This window comes from Takifugu rubripes, chromosome 15, assembly GCF_901000725.2.
Source record: "Takifugu rubripes chromosome 15, fTakRub1.2, whole genome shotgun sequence".
NCBI classification, from domain to species: domain Eukaryota; kingdom Metazoa; phylum Chordata; class Actinopteri; order Tetraodontiformes; family Tetraodontidae; genus Takifugu; species Takifugu rubripes.
In genome coordinates, this window is record NC_042299.1 from 4937281 (window position 1) to 4954872 (window position 17592).

Below are 17592 nucleotides of genomic sequence, written 5' to 3' on the forward strand. Positions count from 1 at the left end.
CGCCAAATTCCTTCAACTTTCACAGCCCCCCTTTTCCTTTCAAACTGTTTTTTCATGTGGAGAAGCTTCTTCTTGATCACAACCAAGTCTTTCCCTGTCGTATCTTGGAAGAATTTCATGAACTGTTTTCTCTACCAACAACAAACTGTAACTTGGTTTATAACCTGCAGCCTTCTTTGCTGCCTGATCTGCAGCCTCATTACCTTTTCCGTCCAAAGAGTTCTCCTTGCTGTGACCTTTGCACTTTACAACTGCGACCTCCGCTGGCTCCATGAGGGCCCGTGCCAATTGCCTCATCTCTGCTCCATGTTTTATAGGAGAGCCTGATGCTGCATTGAAACCTGCCCGCAACCATTGACAAAGTTCAAAGTGTATAGCTCCCACTACATATGCTGAATCTGTATAAATAGTGACTTTCTTTCCTTTTGATATTTCTAACGCTCTAATAACTGCCTTCAATTCTGCAAGTTGTGCTGACTCTTTACCTGTTATCTTTCCTGTTTCTACTTCCTCAAAATCCTCTTCTAATTTTCTAACTATTGCATAGGCAGCTTTCAGCCCCTCTTGTGGGTGTCTGAAACAACAGCCGTCTGTAAATAATATTTCATCTGGATCCTTTAACGGTTCCGCCTTAAGATCTACTCTAATTTTTTCATCTTTCTTCACTTTCTCCTCGCATCTGTGTGGTTCACCCTCTCCCATACCATCTGCCATGTTGATCCCTTCGTACGTGTATGTTATGTGTGGTGCAGTTAAAATCTTGTCCATCCTTTTCTGTCTAAGTGAGGTCATGGTGAATGCTGCTGAGCTGACCAGTGATACCACGCTATGTGTTGTAAGTACCGTCAGAGCATAACCCATCACTAAATGTAACACTGCCTGGTACCTCCGGGTAGTTGTGATATGGACAGTCCCTTTGCCAATGACCATACCCTTTGCAGGCATGACACTGATCTCGGCCTAAGTACCCGCCTATCAAGCCATATCCCTGCCCGCCGTGTCTCCCACACATGCCTCCCCTTGGACTGACCCAATACGGGTTTATCAGAGCAAAATCCTGTTGCGGACATAACTGATCTGGCTGCACCTGCCGAAGAAACTGCTGAACCATCTGTTTCTCTTCCTTTCGTTTATCATTAAGCTTTTTCCGTGCTTCATCTAACTGTATTCTTAGGAGCTGTTCCTGCGCTGTAATCACCTCCTCTTTCTTTCCCTGTTGTTTAGCTTTAAATGTGTTGATGTGGTGTGAAAGATGTCTCTCCCAGACATCCGCCGTACTCCCTGGAAGGTCAGGATTTCCTTCCATGGCTTCTTTCACTAATTGTGGAAGTCCTAAAATTATTGCCTGATGGAACAAAGTGGTGTGTAAATTATCTGAGCCAGGATGGCACCTTGTGGCACACATCCATTCCTCTAAAGTCTCCTAATGCCAGCTGCATGCTCTGTGTTAAGCTAAAAAGGCTAGACATCCACTTGCCGCCTCCCTCTGCGGGTGGGGGCATCTTATCCACTAAACAATCTGTAATTGCAAATGGAACATATACCGGCTCCTGTCCTCCTCTATTCTGTATCAGAGGGGCCTGGAACTGTGGCATTCCTGAAACGGGCCCCTTACTCCACGTGTGTATTCGTATTTGACCCGCCTCCTCATTATTTATGGCCCCTGTCAACGGTTCACCTCTATACTCACACTCACTCTCTTCCCATAATTCTAATTCACAATTTCCCATACTTGAACCCTGATCCTTTTCATATAATTCTGTCTGAGGATGAACATGCTCCGGAAGCTCCAATTCTCCAATAAATGTAGCCGGAATTTTGTATGTATGTATCTTATTCTCACTCTCCTCTTTATCACTGCCATAAATCAATCTTGCCTTCTCCTCCCTGCGGTCAGCCCTGGCAAATCCTCCTGAGGGATCAACTCTTTTTACTTGTTTTATTTGATTGCTAGGTGTTTTAAAAATATCTAATGTAGATTTCTGACTATCCTGTTTTTTAAATGTAGTTTGTTGCGAGGTTTTAGGGCAAACCACCTGAGCTTCCTCTCTAAATTCATTTTTTTCCTAACTTATCTCCATCCTCTTCCTGTCCCTGTTTCATTCTGCTGACCTGTCTCCGAAGGTCCCACGCTGTTTCACGTAACTCCTGCAGTTCTTCATCTCTGTCCACATCTAACTGACCACTATTAATAGTCAAAACTGGCAATTGATATGGGGGTGGGGAAGTAGTAGGTAATGATGGGTAAAGAGTGGTGTTAAGTGTCAGTGTCTGGTTTAGATCTTTTAATAAAGGCTTCTCTACATTGGGCACTCGTGTGACCCCCCTAGATCTGCAATAGTGCACCGCTGCACATGTCTCAGCCACAACATGTATCCTTCGACGCTTATCTTCTAACTCCTTACCCTGTTTTTTCCATGATTTTCCTGCTATAAAACCTAATTTTGGATTATCCAAATGATCTTGTAATCTAGTGTGAATTTCTGACTCCCACTTACACAATGCTTCAGCTAAATTAACCTTCACCTCTGGAGGGGGAAGTATCTTTTGCTTCTGAGCTTCCTTCCACAACTTTTTTATTGCATCCAATTCTCTTTCCCTGTCCTCTTCTTTCATGCCACTCACCACCTGATCAAGAGACCACTTCCACTGTTCTTCCACAGACCGAGGATAGGGAGAACATTCTCCCTGATCACAACACGCTTTACCACACTCCAGTTCCATCTTTAACTATGCTCCCAAGTGAGATTGAATGTGAATGACTCCAACGGTCAACTCAATGCCTCAGTGAAACAAGCTTCTAGATCAAACGTCTTTGATCCGGTTCCACTCTGGGGGTTAATTCCCAAGGACAAAGAGCCTTTTAATTCACGTTCACTCTGGCACTTTTCCAACCCACACAAAAACACAAATCTCGGGCGTCGGGAGTGTCCGTCCCATCAACTGCACTCCGAGTCCCAACCCAAATCTTTTTCATATACAGTGCACTGCATACAGCAATACAGCACTGTACTAGCTCCGGTTTACTCTAACCGTACTTACGGACTCTAACCGTACTTACTAACGGACTCGAACCGCAATTCTTAACGGACTCGAACCGTTCTTATTTACAAACGGACTCTAACCGTTCTCATGTACGGACTCGAACCGTAATTCCTGCAGTCGTTTCAATATTTTTATATTTGTATCTGGAATTTATAACTAGGACACTTCAATTGACAGTGACGACAAATTTTTGGAAATTGCCAATATGCAGAGCTTTGATTAAAAAGGTGTCTGCTTACCTTTTATTAGGGATCCCTTTGTCGTCAGTTGTCCTCCGAAGTGACCGTTGTTGAATTCTTTGCCTCAAATGACTTCTCTCTTCATCACGTCGGGGTCACCAAATTGTTGGATCGCAATACCTCCCGTATGTAGCTGCCGATCCACGTGTTCTTTGAATGAAGATGTTGGGATTTCTGGGTTGTGTCTGTCTGTGGCCTGCAGGGTGTGGTGTTGAGCACAATTGGGTGCAGCTGGCACTGCAGGTGGGCGCACCTGTAGGCAATTTACATCTTGCTGCCTATTTAAGCAGGTTGTGCCTGCCTGTCAGTGCCGGGGTGTCTGTTCACTTTCCTGAGTGTTCCTGTTCGTGTTGGGAGTCTGTTCGTTGGTCTAGTGTGGGAGCTTGTTTGGGTTCCTTGGTGTTGGCTCCTGTTCCTGTGTTCCTGTTGCTTTGGAGGGTCGCTCCTATTCCCGTGCTTCCGGTTTCCCTGGAGGACCGCTCCTGTTCCTGTGTTCCTGTTGCCCTGGAGGACCGCTCCTGCCCCCCTTGCAGTCTAGGAGGATTGCCTCTGCCCGCAGTGTCTCGGGGCACGTTCGTGAGGCGAGCGTGTTGCGCCGGACTCCCGAGCCCTCGCCGGTCCAGGAGGACTGCAGCCGTTTGAGGACTCATCGGTGTTCCGAGTTCCCGGCAGTCCAGGGGGACTGCGTCTGGTTTGGGAACTCGCCGATGGACCTGGGACGGGCGGACGCTGCCTCCCGATCCCCATGCGGTCCAGGAGGACTGTTTCTGTTGATGTGTGCTCCCCTTCCCTGTAAATAAAGCCCTTGACCTCTCCACCTCTGTGTCCTGGCCTGCGTTCGGGTCCACTACCACCATGTATCGTAACAGAAGACTTCGAGAAGAAAAGTACTAATTTCAAAATGTATTTGACAATAGAACCAATTCCAGACACAAATATTACAGAGCTCCGGGCCAGTTCATAACCCTAGCAACAACAGAGTCAATTGTCAGGGCATGAAGTCTGACAACCTAACTATCCCTTGGCCCAGTCCTTTATAGTCACACATGTAAATTCACAATGTTCATGCAATCCAATCCAGATCCCCTGCTGGGATGTCCTCGTCCTCTTCCTCAGTCCCATGCGGTGTTGGTAGGGTTCTTCTTTTCCATTGTTTTCCCAGGTGGCCAGATCCCATTTTTCATGCAAATGTGATCATCAACCCCCTGATGTCCTGTATACAATGAGTGTTTGACACCTCCTGCCTGACTGGCTCCTGAGATAACAATAGAACAAACAACAATCCTGCAAATGGAATGTCTCTGCTCTTTATTACATTTACCAATGAGTCTACCTTGCCTAACTTCTAAGAGAAGACAGAAACATATGGTGAAACACATAACAAGATAAAGACAATTCTCAACAGTCTTCAAGCAGAGCACTCTTGGCCTTGGTGACCAGCTTCATGAGTCTGTAGACCTCCTGCTCTGAAAATACATTTTCCTTCGTGAAACGATTAACCGATCTTATAAAGCCATTCAAGTCAGGAAAAAAACATTCGGTCCTGACTGCCCTCTGACCCTTAGTGTCAGATAAAAACTTTTTGATCTTCCCCACAGGGTAAGGATAAGTTTTTCCTCTTGGGAGAGAATCAGCTCAGGCTCTTCCTCATCCTCCTCATCAGAGAGGCTTTGCTGGACCTTCCCGGCCTTCTCCCTTCCTGGTGTTTCTCAGCTGGCTTTTTCCGCTTAGTGTTAATGCCAATATTATACTCATCTATTATTCCATCCATCGTTATGTCGTTGAGCAAACAATTTTTCTCCTTTTCTCACATTTCCCATAAAGGTTTGATCAACTTCCATTTTGCACATCATTTCCCTTCTGCCCTGCTGCTCAGTTGATCCCGAGACCAGGCCTGAGCTTAAAACGCTGGCCTCAGCTCCAACCACCAATTCCCCTAAACCCAAAACTTTCTCCGATGCCGGAGCCCCATCACCGCCCGCCAGCGGCCCCGATCCCGCAGCCCCATCACCACCCGCTGGCGGCCCCGAGCCCGGAGCGCCAGCGTTCTCTTCCCTGGCACCAGGACAAGCCCTAACGAGGTGCCCCTCAGCCAAAACACTTCATCGTATCCGAAGTGACAAATACAACGTAGTTAAAACCTTTAATCTGAAACTATAACGTTAGGTTTAAGTGACCATTGGAGTCTTTAAGGACCATATAAAGCTGCCTCCGATGACACACTACGTGTTTTAGCTTCGGGGACTTGCATCCCAGCAGCACCATTCTAATTGGCAACACTACCTGGACTACCATCGTTTTTAATAAACGGTGGTGTGTTAAACACTGTGATTTTCTTGGCCGGATTCACCAGCGGATAAACGGGGGTGACGCCACTCTCCACCAACCACTGCACCTTGTACACGTTGTCTAAGAAAATGACCATCACGCTGTTCATTCTGGAGGCCGACTTCACGCTCTCAAAACCCACCACCTCACCCACAGCATACAAACACAGCGGCTACCGGCAGAACCTTCACCGCGTGTCGGCGAGTCAGCTTTTCAAACTCCACAGGTGCGGTAGCCACCACCGGTATGACGCCGACCAAGCGTAGCACCCACGTGCTTACTTACTCGCAAACACTCGGAATACAACAGAAGCTATAACCCTTCTACACCCCAAAAAATAAAGAAAATAATTCATACACCCACTCACCCACAACAAAGAATTAAGTTTTTTACCAAAACTGCACAAAATTCGAATCATAAATCGAATCACCCTCAGCTCCTCAAACACACGCCATCTCGGTCAGAGAGAGAGGGAGAGACTTTTTTTGACTTTTAAAATGTACTTTATTTACAGTGCTCTGTTCACATAAAACCAGTTAAAAAACCTCATCTGTCCCTCAGAGCAGCCATGCTGCAGCCTCCATCTCCCCCTGCTCCGTTACCTTCACTAAAACCTCGTCATGTCCCCACTGCTGTTTAAAGCCTTCCAGGTTCTCAGTGGCTTTGTAGAAGCAGAACTCCAGATTCAGGCGCACCCTCACGTTCTGCTTCCACAAAGCCACCGCGTCACATGCCGCTGCATTTTTTAATTTTATCCCTTCTTGACAAATAGATGGCAAGTTTAGCCTCACTTATTAAAAAAATTAAAACCTGGCATTTCCCCCTTCCTGTCCTCTTGTGCCTTAGACCACAAATAAAAACAGCAATGGAGAACACGACATTAAAAAGCCTAAAAACATCAGTTAAAACCCTAAAAAGACCCACCAGCCTACTGCACCCAGTAAAAACATGGAAGACACTCTCGATAAAATCACAGAAAGGACAGTTGTTTAAAATGTTCGGGTTTAAAATTGACAGGAAGGCACTGGTGGCGATTGCTCCATGCAAAATCCTCCATTGGAGGTCACCAGTCCTCTTCTTGATGGGGGGCTTGTAGAGGGTCCTCCACTGAGGACTCTGTCCCCCCAGCCTGTCCTTCCACACTGTCGCTTCTCTGTTTTTCAGTTTGTCTTTGTTGAGTGCCTTCACAATGTTGCCATATAAAATCCTCCTGTCCATGCTGTGAAGGGATCCTGAGCCACAGCCATCCAGGAGAGGACCACCGAGGTCTACGAGGTCTGGGTGCAGGTGGAGTTCAGGGAAAGCGTCCGTGGGGTCGGTCTCAGCCCCTCCTCTCCCGTGAAGGAGGAGGAGACCCTTCTCTTTCGTAGACAGTCTGTGTTTCCAGAGGCCCAGGCTCCTCTCCAGGCCAAAGAAGAATGTCGAGGGAGTGTCCATCTCTGCAATGTCCTGGATCTGGGATTGCACCAGCGCACCTTGTACTTAATGTCCAGCAGGTTGGCCAAGGCCATCTTTTTGGTCTTGAGGGTCTCTAAACACCCTCGATCTCCTCTGGACGCACAAAACTGCTCCAGTTCCACAATCTCGGTCTCCAGAGCTCCGATTGATCTGGTGATATAACGGGTGACATTGAGAGTGTGCTGCTGACACAACAACTTGATCTGAACTTTCCCATGGTCCCACCACTGTCTTAGACAGGTAAAATCCTTCTTCCTCTGTCTAAACCCAGCCCAAAAGTAACTAAAAGCCTCCTTAAAACCTCTGTCGCAAGCAATGAGTGATCTGTAAAACCTACTGGTAAAATATCACACTTTTTAAAAGTACTAAAATGGTGTTTACAACAGTAAAAGCAGTCGAGGCGAGCCAAAGAGATGGTGTCACCTCTGATGTGGGACCATGTGAACTGTCTGTGGCTCGCGTGCATCCTTCTCCACACGTCCACCAGACCATGGGAGTGGACCAGCTGCCTAAGAACCTGCTGGGAAACTGGATGCGGCTCCATGTGATTTTGATCTAAAACGTGATCTTCTGTACAATTAAAATCCCCCTAAAACCAACAAATCAGATGAGCTAAGATTGTTTAAAAGGTTGTTGATTTTCTCTAAAAAACTTCCTCTCTGCACCATTGTTGGGAGCATAAATATTAATAAAAACAACTGTGAGGTGACTAAAAGCAGCTTTAACTAAAAGGCAGCGTCCCTGAACGACATGCTCCACTGTGACAGCGACTGGTTTAAAAGACCTGGAGAAGAGGATGCCCACCCCTGCACTGACCGTGGCTTAAACCCCCCCCCCCCCCCCCATTCTCTCCTACAGTCGGTCTCGTTGCTGTCACTGCTGTGGGTCTCTTGTAAAAATAAAACATCTATTCTTTTGCTATTTACTGTTTCATATACTTTGGCCCTCTTTCTTGTTTCTCTAGCCCCATTAATATTTAAACTTCCCACCCTAAAATTATTCATTAAAAAGTGAGTGGTCTAAAACTACGGTCAAGGATGGCTATTAAAACACTAAAAAGGCACCACACTGAACAAAACCTAATTTACTCAATTCTCTTTTAACTTTTAAAATCAGTTTTCTTAATTTAAAAACGTCTTGGTCAGTAAAATCTGACTCCAGTTTATTTCATAGATGATGTTTCACAGATGTGTAAAAATAACTGCTTCTCGGGGAAGTAATGTTCAATTTTCACCCCTTTTGTGTTTTTTGTTTCTGCGAGGAAACTCTTAATCATTTTTGCTGTGTATGGACTCTCATCAAAGGTTCTGGATTTCTGTGTGTGTGTGAGCTCGCTCTCATCGGACACACATTCTCCCCCATCACTGCTCTCAGCGAGCTCAGGTTTCCAGAACGTTCTTTTTCCAGACAACCGACTGGCCTTCGTGCCCACCTCCGCCAGTTCATCTTTTCTTTTTGAACATTTTTGTGGAACAAGAGTTCACACAGCCTCCTGTTCCATCAACTCAACACCATCATGCACCTGTCCCTCACCACCTTCACCTACCTGTCCTTCTCCACCTTCACCCACCTGTCCCTCACCACCTTTACCCACCTGTCCCTCACCACCTTCACCTACCTAAGCTACCACACCCACCAGTGCACCATAAGGCTCACTCACCTGACCCTCACTCACCACCTTCTCACCTGCCTCCTCCTGTCCACTTCTCCTGGTCCTGCCGCCCTGTCCCCCTCAGGTCTGCCCGGGATCGAGCTGGTCCGGGGCGGGGTCCCGCCCTTCAGAACCGACCGGGACCGAGCCGGCCCTGACCGGACAGGCTCTAAATGACCCTCCTCATCTCAACCGAAGCACTTCATGATGGAGGAGGACGCGTACAAGATGTAATCAAAGTCTTCCACTTTGACGTGGAAGCGCACGTTCAGCTCCTCCGCCCGGTTATTTAATATCATATAAAGTTGTCTCCTGTGAGACACAACGTGCTTTAACAGCGGGGACTTGCACCCCGACAGAACCTTCCTAATGGGCGAGACGATCTTCCCGAACCTGGCGAGTTCCCTGGCCAGGAACTCGTCGCTGATGAAGGGGGGGACGTTGGACAGGGTGACCCGGGTGGAGGGCTGCGTCAGCGGCAGCACCGCTTCGAACCTCCCGCCAACGCTGATCCCCGTCTCCACCAGCCGGTTCGCCTGCTCCACCTTGTCAACAAACAAAACTACCGCCCCGTTCATCCAGGTGGCCGACTTTACGGATCCATGTCCGATTTTCTCCCCCACAGTCAGGGCTACCTCCTCCAGGGTATACAGAGACCCGGCCCCCACCTTAAGGCCATGTCTCTGCATTAACTGGGAGAGATCCCCGCTCCCACCCCCAAACACCATGGCGTCAGACGCCAACCAGCCAGACAAACCTGGCTGATTCCACCCGACAAAAACCTCAAACCACACAAAAACCACCACCAACAACTAACTAACAATAAACCGAACATCATTGGCCGAAACCTCGAAAAAGTTTGAAAATTCTCAAAACGAGAATGCTCTCAACTCCACGCGCTCCACTCAGAGAGAGAGAGAGAGAGAGAGAGAGAGAGAGAGAGAGAGAGAGAGAGAGAGAGAGAGAGAGAGAGAGAGAGAGAGAGAGAGAGAGAGAGAGAGAGAGAGAGAGAGAGAGAGAGAGAGAGAGAGAGAGAGAGAGAGAGAGAGAGAGAGAGAGAGAGAGAGAGAGAGAGAGAGAGAGAGAGAGAGAGAGAGAGAGAGAGAGAGAGAGAGAGAGAGAGAGAGAGAGAGAGAGAGAGAGAGAGAGAGAGAGAGAGAGAGAGAGAGAGAGAGAGAGAGAGAGAGAGAGGCCAGGGTCTACCATACCAGACAAGACCCCAGGTGCAGACTGTGGGGAGATGCCCCTGAGACAGTCCAGCACATCACAGCAGGGTGCAAGATGTTAGCAGGCAAGGCATACATGGAACGGCATAACCAGGTGGCTGGCATAGTGTACAGGAACATCTGCACTGAGTATGGACTGGAGGTCCCAGGAACCAGGTGGGAGACACCCCCGAAAGTGCTGGAGAACAAGCACGCCAAGATCCTGTGGGACTTCCAGATCCAGACTGACAAGATGGTGGTGGCCAACCAGCCTGACATAGTGGTGGTGAATAAACACCAGAAGACAGTGGTGGTGATAGATGTAGCAATCCCAAGTGATAGCAACATCAGGAAGAAGGAACACGAGAAGCTGCAGAAGTACCAAGGGCTGAAGGAGGAGATAGAGAAAATGTGGGGCATGAAGGCAACAGTGGTCCCTGTAGTGATTGGGACACTAGGGGCAGTAACACCCAACCTGGGTAGATGGTTCCAACAGATACCAAGAACCACATCAGAGATCTCTGTCCAGAAGATCGCAGTCCTAGGAACAGCTAAGATCCTGCACAGAACCATCAGACTCCCAGGCCTCTGGTAGAGGACCAGAGTCTGAAGTCTGTGCCCTGCTCCATGACCAATCTCTACTGGAGGACATGAACACGGCACTGTCAACCATCTCTACCACTACCATCACTGCGACCAATGGCAACGGTAATCCTACAGATGTTTGGCTATGAGACAAAGAGCATAAATAGGCATAAGGAGCAAATGGCCCCATGGAGGAGAAGGCTAGAGGCAAAAATCATTGCGACACAGAGAGAAGTCAGCCTCCTAACAGAGCTGAGTAGAGGCATGAATCCAAGGACAGAGCAGCCCAAGAAGTATAACAAACTGTCCATACCTGAGGCACTGGAGATTGCTAAGCAAAGGCTCACAGCCCTGGCTACCCAACTAAAGAGGTACACAAGTAGAGGAAAGGAGAATAAACAGGGTGTTCTCCACCAACCCGGCAAAGGTCTACTCTCAATGGCAGGGCAACAAGATGACAACAGACCACCCCAGGGTTGAGACTGAAAAATACTGAAAGAGTATCTGGGAGAAAGAGGCAACACACAACACTACTGCCCAATGGCTGCAAGACCTACAGAATGAGCACAGCCACAGTCATCACCTTAGCAGACATCCAAACAAGAGTGTCCAAAATGAAGAGCTGGACAGCACCAGGGCCCGATAAGATCCACGCCTACTGGCTTAAGAAGCTGACTGCACTGACCTGGCAGCACAGATGAACCAGCTGCTAACATCAGGGAACCACCTAGAGTGGCTAACCCAGGGCCGGACAGTCCTCATAATGAAGGACCCCCAGAAGGGCACAATACCAACAGGAGACTGTTTTAGCTGTACAACATCATGCATCATCCCTCAGGATAAGTATTCGTAGAGTTGTTAATGATCAAGGAGGGATTCTAATTTGCTATTAAAAGACATTACTGACTCCAGGTGGAATATAAGAGGTCTTTGTAGCCTCTAAGTGGGTATTTTATCTTTTAAGACTCAAATGGAGCATAGGGTCACTCATTAAAAGGGCTGGGTAGAGAAGTTCCACTTCAATAAAATCCTTCCGTGGGTAGGTGGACATGATAAATGCTTATTGATAGTCTACTGGTCAGTTGCTACTATTCCAAAGATGACAGCATAGGTGTTGTGCCTCTCATTTAAGGATAGTGCCTGAGAGATTTCTGTCTAATAATCTGCAAGAGAAACATTGCAGAGATTAAGTAATTATTGACCCAACATGATTCTGAAAAGTTAGTCTGGCATTTGTTACTTCCAGCCTGAGTTGTCTTCTTGACCACTTTATCCCTTCCAGGGTCACAGGGATGGGCCACATATGAGTGAACGCAGATCCACCCCTGGATGAGTCTACAGTCTTCAGTCTCCAGCTGGGTACCTTGCTCAAGGGTACCTAGGCAGTGCTCTGAAGGTGTTATGGCACCTTCCGCTACTACCAGAACACCTTCCATGTTTTTTCTACACTGGGGCTCAAAGCGAGAACCCTCCACTTCTCAGCTCAGTCCCATGATTAACCCCATGCTAACACTGCCCAGGTTGGATTATTGCGATTCATTATTAAGTCGTTGTCCAAATAATTCCAACTCTTGCTGATCCATAATGCTGCAGCTAAAGTTCACACAGGTATTGACAAAAGAAATCACAGTACCGTATTTTCACAACCGTAAGGCGCACCGTATTATAGGGCGCACCTTCAATTAACGGTCTATTTTAGAACTATTTTCATACACAGGGCGCACTGTGTTATAAGGCACATAGCATAGAAACTGCGTAGTGCCTGTGGTTTCATGAAGCATTCACTAGATCGAGCTGCGCTAAAAGGAATGTCAATAAAACAATCAGATAAGTCAGTCAAACTTTATTAATAGAATACAAACCGGCGTTCTCACAACTCCATTCACTCCCAAAATGAATAAACAGCTGTTTTATTATTTTTCCCGAGTGACGTAGTGTTTTCGCGTAACACAGTTCGTTTAATAACAGCGAGGTATAACAGGCAGTGCAACATTTTTATCACAAGTGGATAGTGGAGTTTAATAAATCTTCGATTTAGTGCAACATTTTTATCACGTAGTACCGTTGCGGTAAATCAAACGTTAGTGCAAACACAATATACGGTAACTCAAACTCTCGAAGTAGTGCAAAGCAATAGCAATAGCAATATAACAATAGCAATATAACAACGTTGTTCAAACGGTAATGTCCATATTCATAGTATGACCAGCCTTGTTAAGTTGTAAACACACAAAAGAAACACGTAAAGCTCACTTTATCAGTTCATTCCTCATCCAGGAATCCCTCAAATTCCTCTTCTTCGGTGTCCGAATTGAACAGTTGTGCGAATACGGCGTCCAACATGGCTGGCTCCGTCTCGTCAAAGTCGTCATCAGGGTCAGTGTCGCTGGTGTTGTTGTAGTAAAGGGTAAAGGTTTCTAAAAGCCTGTGTAAACATGGTCAGGCAGGTCAAGAGATCGTCTGATGATGTGTCCGCGATCAATGAGTATCCAGACTAAGGGCCTAAATCAATTTTGCTGATCAACCCCTGTACGATTGTAAAAGTTTTCTCAGAAAAATGATGTTAAAGGCCTGAAAATGTTGATAATACAGGGGGTTTCAGAGGTTGTCCACGTAAGCAAGGACAAGAGGTTGTCCACGTAAGCAAGAGATTGCCTGTTTTAAAAAAAAATATGGAAAAGCACGTTTCGCCTCTGATAAGAATGATAAACGGTGGAAAACGGGAAAAATTGCATAATGAGAAGGAGGAGCCCGGGGAGGAGTAAACCCAGGCTCCAAATTGTATAAAAGCTGGAGATTTCTTGCTAGTTTTCAGACTTAGCCCGGGCTACTTCTCATGCATGGTGAATTGTGAATCATCAATAAACCATCATTGGACCGTGAACCAGCTGACCCTGACTCATCATTCGACTTTGTTGACTCTACATCAACTCATTGGCACTGGCATAGGCATTCTTACTTAAGAAAAGCGTAAGTTTATTAAAGCAATTAGACATAGAGTAAAAAAGCCACAACATTGTCTGGCATTTCAGTGACAATCCCTGCCTTCCTGAAAGCTCGGACCATGGTCGAGACTGATGTATCAGCCCAGGCATTTACGATCCACTGGCAGATAGTGGCGTATGCTGCTCGGCGCTGTCTCCCCGTCTTGGTGAACGTGTGTTCGCCTTCTGTCATCCACCACTCCCACGCAGTTCGCAGTCTAGCTTCGAATGCCCTGTTGACACCAATATCTAGCGGCTGGAGTTCCTTTGTTAATCCACTTCTTGCTTTGTTTCCTCGGAAGCTCCGTTGAGTCTTCTTTACCTGCCGCAGGTCATCTTGTTGCTTCTTCCACTTCCGCACCATTGATTTGTTCACGTTAAATTCTCTTGCCGCTGCTCTATTTCCGTGTTCAACTGCGTGACTGATAGCCTTCAGTTTGAACTCTGCATCATAAGCGTGCCTCTTGCAAGGAGCCATTTTGGGGTCTTTACAGACAGAAATGGTTTGGGACTGAACTAGAATTCCTATTTATTGTTCTTACTGCTGTTACTTCGGCCACGCCTACTGACTACGGTAGCCACGATTAACCAATATTACCGTAATCCATACAAAAGGCGCACTGGGTTAAAAGGCGCACCATCGATTTTTTAGAAAATTCTAGGCTTTTGGGTGCGCCTTATAGTCATGAAAATATGGTACTCCTATGATGCTTCAATTTATTGGAGCACCATTAAATCTAGAATAGTCTTTAAAATTCTTCTTCTGCCCATCATATGTTGGTAGAGAAGACTGATAGTGAAGATAAAGATGACCAGAATTGTAAAGTATTGACAACAGCATTAGAGGTATAGAGTGGAGTAGACAGAGGGAAGCTTGAACTAACCAAGGCAGGGACAGATGTAAAAGTAAAAAGATGTAAAAATAGATGACTTATTTACAATGTCACACCACGACAGCTTTGGCACATGAAACCAATATAGGGTAGGAATATTGGCCACCCCGTGATAGTGAAGTGAATTTGGCAAAGCCACACTACCCTGGGTTGAGTGTCCCTGAAGGATCCTTTTTTGTATTCTAGGGGCTTTTGCCCCCCAAATGAATGATGTTACATCACGGAGAAACGATCATGGCACAGATTCCCATTGCACCTTAATAAATAAAATAAAGTCAGACAACAGGATGTGGTCAGGTTTGGAGACTATTCCCCATGCTCTTTTGACAGCCTGCATCTCCCACAGAGAATCCCTTTTGGAAGAGTACCTGTGTCACATCATTGTAGGGTGCTCGTTTTTTTGCCACCACGGAGCTCAGGTGGAAAACCCCAGAGCTATCCCCTGATTCCTGGTTCTTGGACCATCATAAGGCTGATTCCCTTTGCCAAATGTGAAGAAAATGCAGGCTAAATGGTCTGGACCTGTGAGCCTACTCAGATGCATAGTCCAGATCTGTAAATCAGTCAGGAACCATAATGCACTCTACCAGCAGCTCAGAAATAAACCTACTGCCTACTACCTACCTAACCTTACAGTTCTTGCTGCCCTCCAGGATATTCACTAGTCTCCAGCTGGAGCGCAATCTGTTTTTCATGTTTCACAGACATTCTTGAAATTGGCTGTTGGCCACCATTTGCAACTTGGAGATAGTGTCAGTAGCATCTTCCAGAATGGGTAGGCTAACATTAGCAATTTCACTATAAATATCAGCAGAAACTGCCACAGATGGGAGTTTGCTAGTGCTGCCTTGTGTTGCAATGAGAGCATGTGGGCTAACTTTGAGGCTGTTGAAGAATGGCACATGGAACAATGGCAAAACCAGCTTCTTTAAGTGAACACTTGTACGGTATTTTAGGAATGATGTCTGTTGTGTGAGTGTCTGTAGTGGGTGGAGCTCATCTTCAAACCTGCTGGAAGTAAAGATTATAAAGGTCAAGCAGTATTGTAACCATGACCACACAATGCAGATTGACAGCAAAAGCAGACCTGAAATAACTGTTTGTAGTCCGAGACTAAATGAGCGTTTTTGAACATGTCACTCCTCGCACGTGTTTCTGCATATGTTGTTTATGTGGTTATGGATGTGTTGGCTGAATTATGTTAGCGCATGATGATGGCATGATCCTGTTCTCATTTTCTACCGCTGTCACCATGGATACACACTGCGTTGTGACCTTTCAGGGTCGAGTTATGGTGGTGAGAGGCAGACGCTGGGGACGAGGCTTAGTGCAGAGCTCACACTGACACACGCTCACACACCATCCCCCACACACAGATGAGAAGCCAAAGTTGTTGTTTTTATAGGAAATAAAAGATCAAGTATATGTCCGGTCAGACGCATCATGCAATGATCAAGCCTCAGCTGCAGCCTCAGAACCAAAGAGTCAAGCAGACAGGATATATTTTAGGATTTAGGAAGGAGAACACTCACTATAAGCAAACACTGAGGAGAAGAGCTTGTCAGGGGTCACACAGAGGAGGTATCTACCCAGAAGCCTTTCTCAAAGCAAACATGTAAGATTTTTTGACAGGGTTCAAAGATGAACATTTTATCTTTAACACTTCAGTGGGTAACGGCAGCGTGACCTGGAAAGGCGTGATTGGGAGGAACAGTCTGCCCGATCAGAACCAGAGTGGTGTGCAGTTATTGGACTTCTGTGCTAGTCACAGTTTGGCCATAACTAACACCATGTTCAAGCATAAGGTTGTTCATCGGTGCTCTTGGCACCATGACGGCCTGGGCCGTAGGTCAATGTTTGACTTCATAGTAGTGTCAGCTGACCATATGTCTATTCACTTGGGTGAACAGAGGAGCAGAGCTGTCAACTGATCGTAGTGAGTTGGATCTGGGGGGGGGGGGGTGCTTAGTGAGGGTCTGTTGGGAACGCTTGGTGGAGGAACCTGTCAGGCTGGTCTTCAACTCCCACCTCCAACAGAGCTTTGATCGCGTGCCAAGGGCGGTAGGGGACATTGAGTCTGAATGGGCCATGGGCCATGTTCTGCTCCGCCATTGTTGAGGCGGCTGTCACGAGTTGCGGCTGCAAGGCCGCTGGTGCTGTTCGTGGCGGTAATCCCTGTACCCGATGGTGGAGACCAGAGGTGAGGGAAGCCGTCAGTCTGAAGAAAGAGGTCTACAGGTCATGGCTGGTCTGTGGGTCTCCGGAAGCAGCTGACCGGTACAGGTTGGCTAAGCGGGCTGTGGCCGAGATAGTCGCGGAGGCAAAAACTCTGGCATGGGAGGAGATCGGTGAGGCTATGGAGGAAGACTTTCGGTCAGCACCGAGAAGATTCTGGCAAACTGTCCAGTGCCTTAGGGGCGGCAGGCGGCAACTTGCTCACACTGTGCTAGGTGTGCGTCGGGAGCTGCTGACGTCTCCTGGGGCAATTATCTGGCGGTGGAAGGAATACTTCAGGAGCTCCTCAATCCTACCAACACGTATATACAACGAGGAACAGAGTTGAGAGACCAGGAGGTGGACCATACAATTTCTGGAGCAGAAGTTGCCGAGGTAGTGAATTAGCTCCCTGGTGGCGGAGCTCTGGGAGTGGATGAGATCCGCCCAGGGTATCTGCTGGGGTTCTTGAGGGGAGTTGAGAGTTTACCCAACCAGTCCACATGTGCTTTGTGGACTTGGAAAAGGCCTATGGCCGGGTCCTCAGGAGCATCCTGTGGGGGGTGTGCCAAGAGTATGGGGTGGATGGTACCTTGATAAGGGCAGTCCAGTCCCTGTACCGAAGGAGCAGGAGCTTGGTCCGGATAGCCGGTTGTAAGTCGGACTTGTTCCCAGTGCGGGTTGGAGTCCACCAGGGTTGCCCTTTGTCACCAGTTCTGTTCATAACTTTTATGGACAGAATTTCTAGGCGCAGCTGGGGAGTAGAGGGTGTCGAGTTTGGTGGGCGGAAGATCTTGTCGCTGGTTTTTGCGGATGACGTAGTTCTTCTGGCACCATTGAGCAAGGACATTCAACACATGCTGGGGCGGTTCGCGACCAAGTGTGAAGCGGCAGGGATGCGGATCAGCACCTTCAAGTCAGAGTCCATGGTCCTCACTTGGAAAAAGGCAGAGTGCCTTCTCCGGGTCGGGGAGGAGGTCCTGCCTCAGG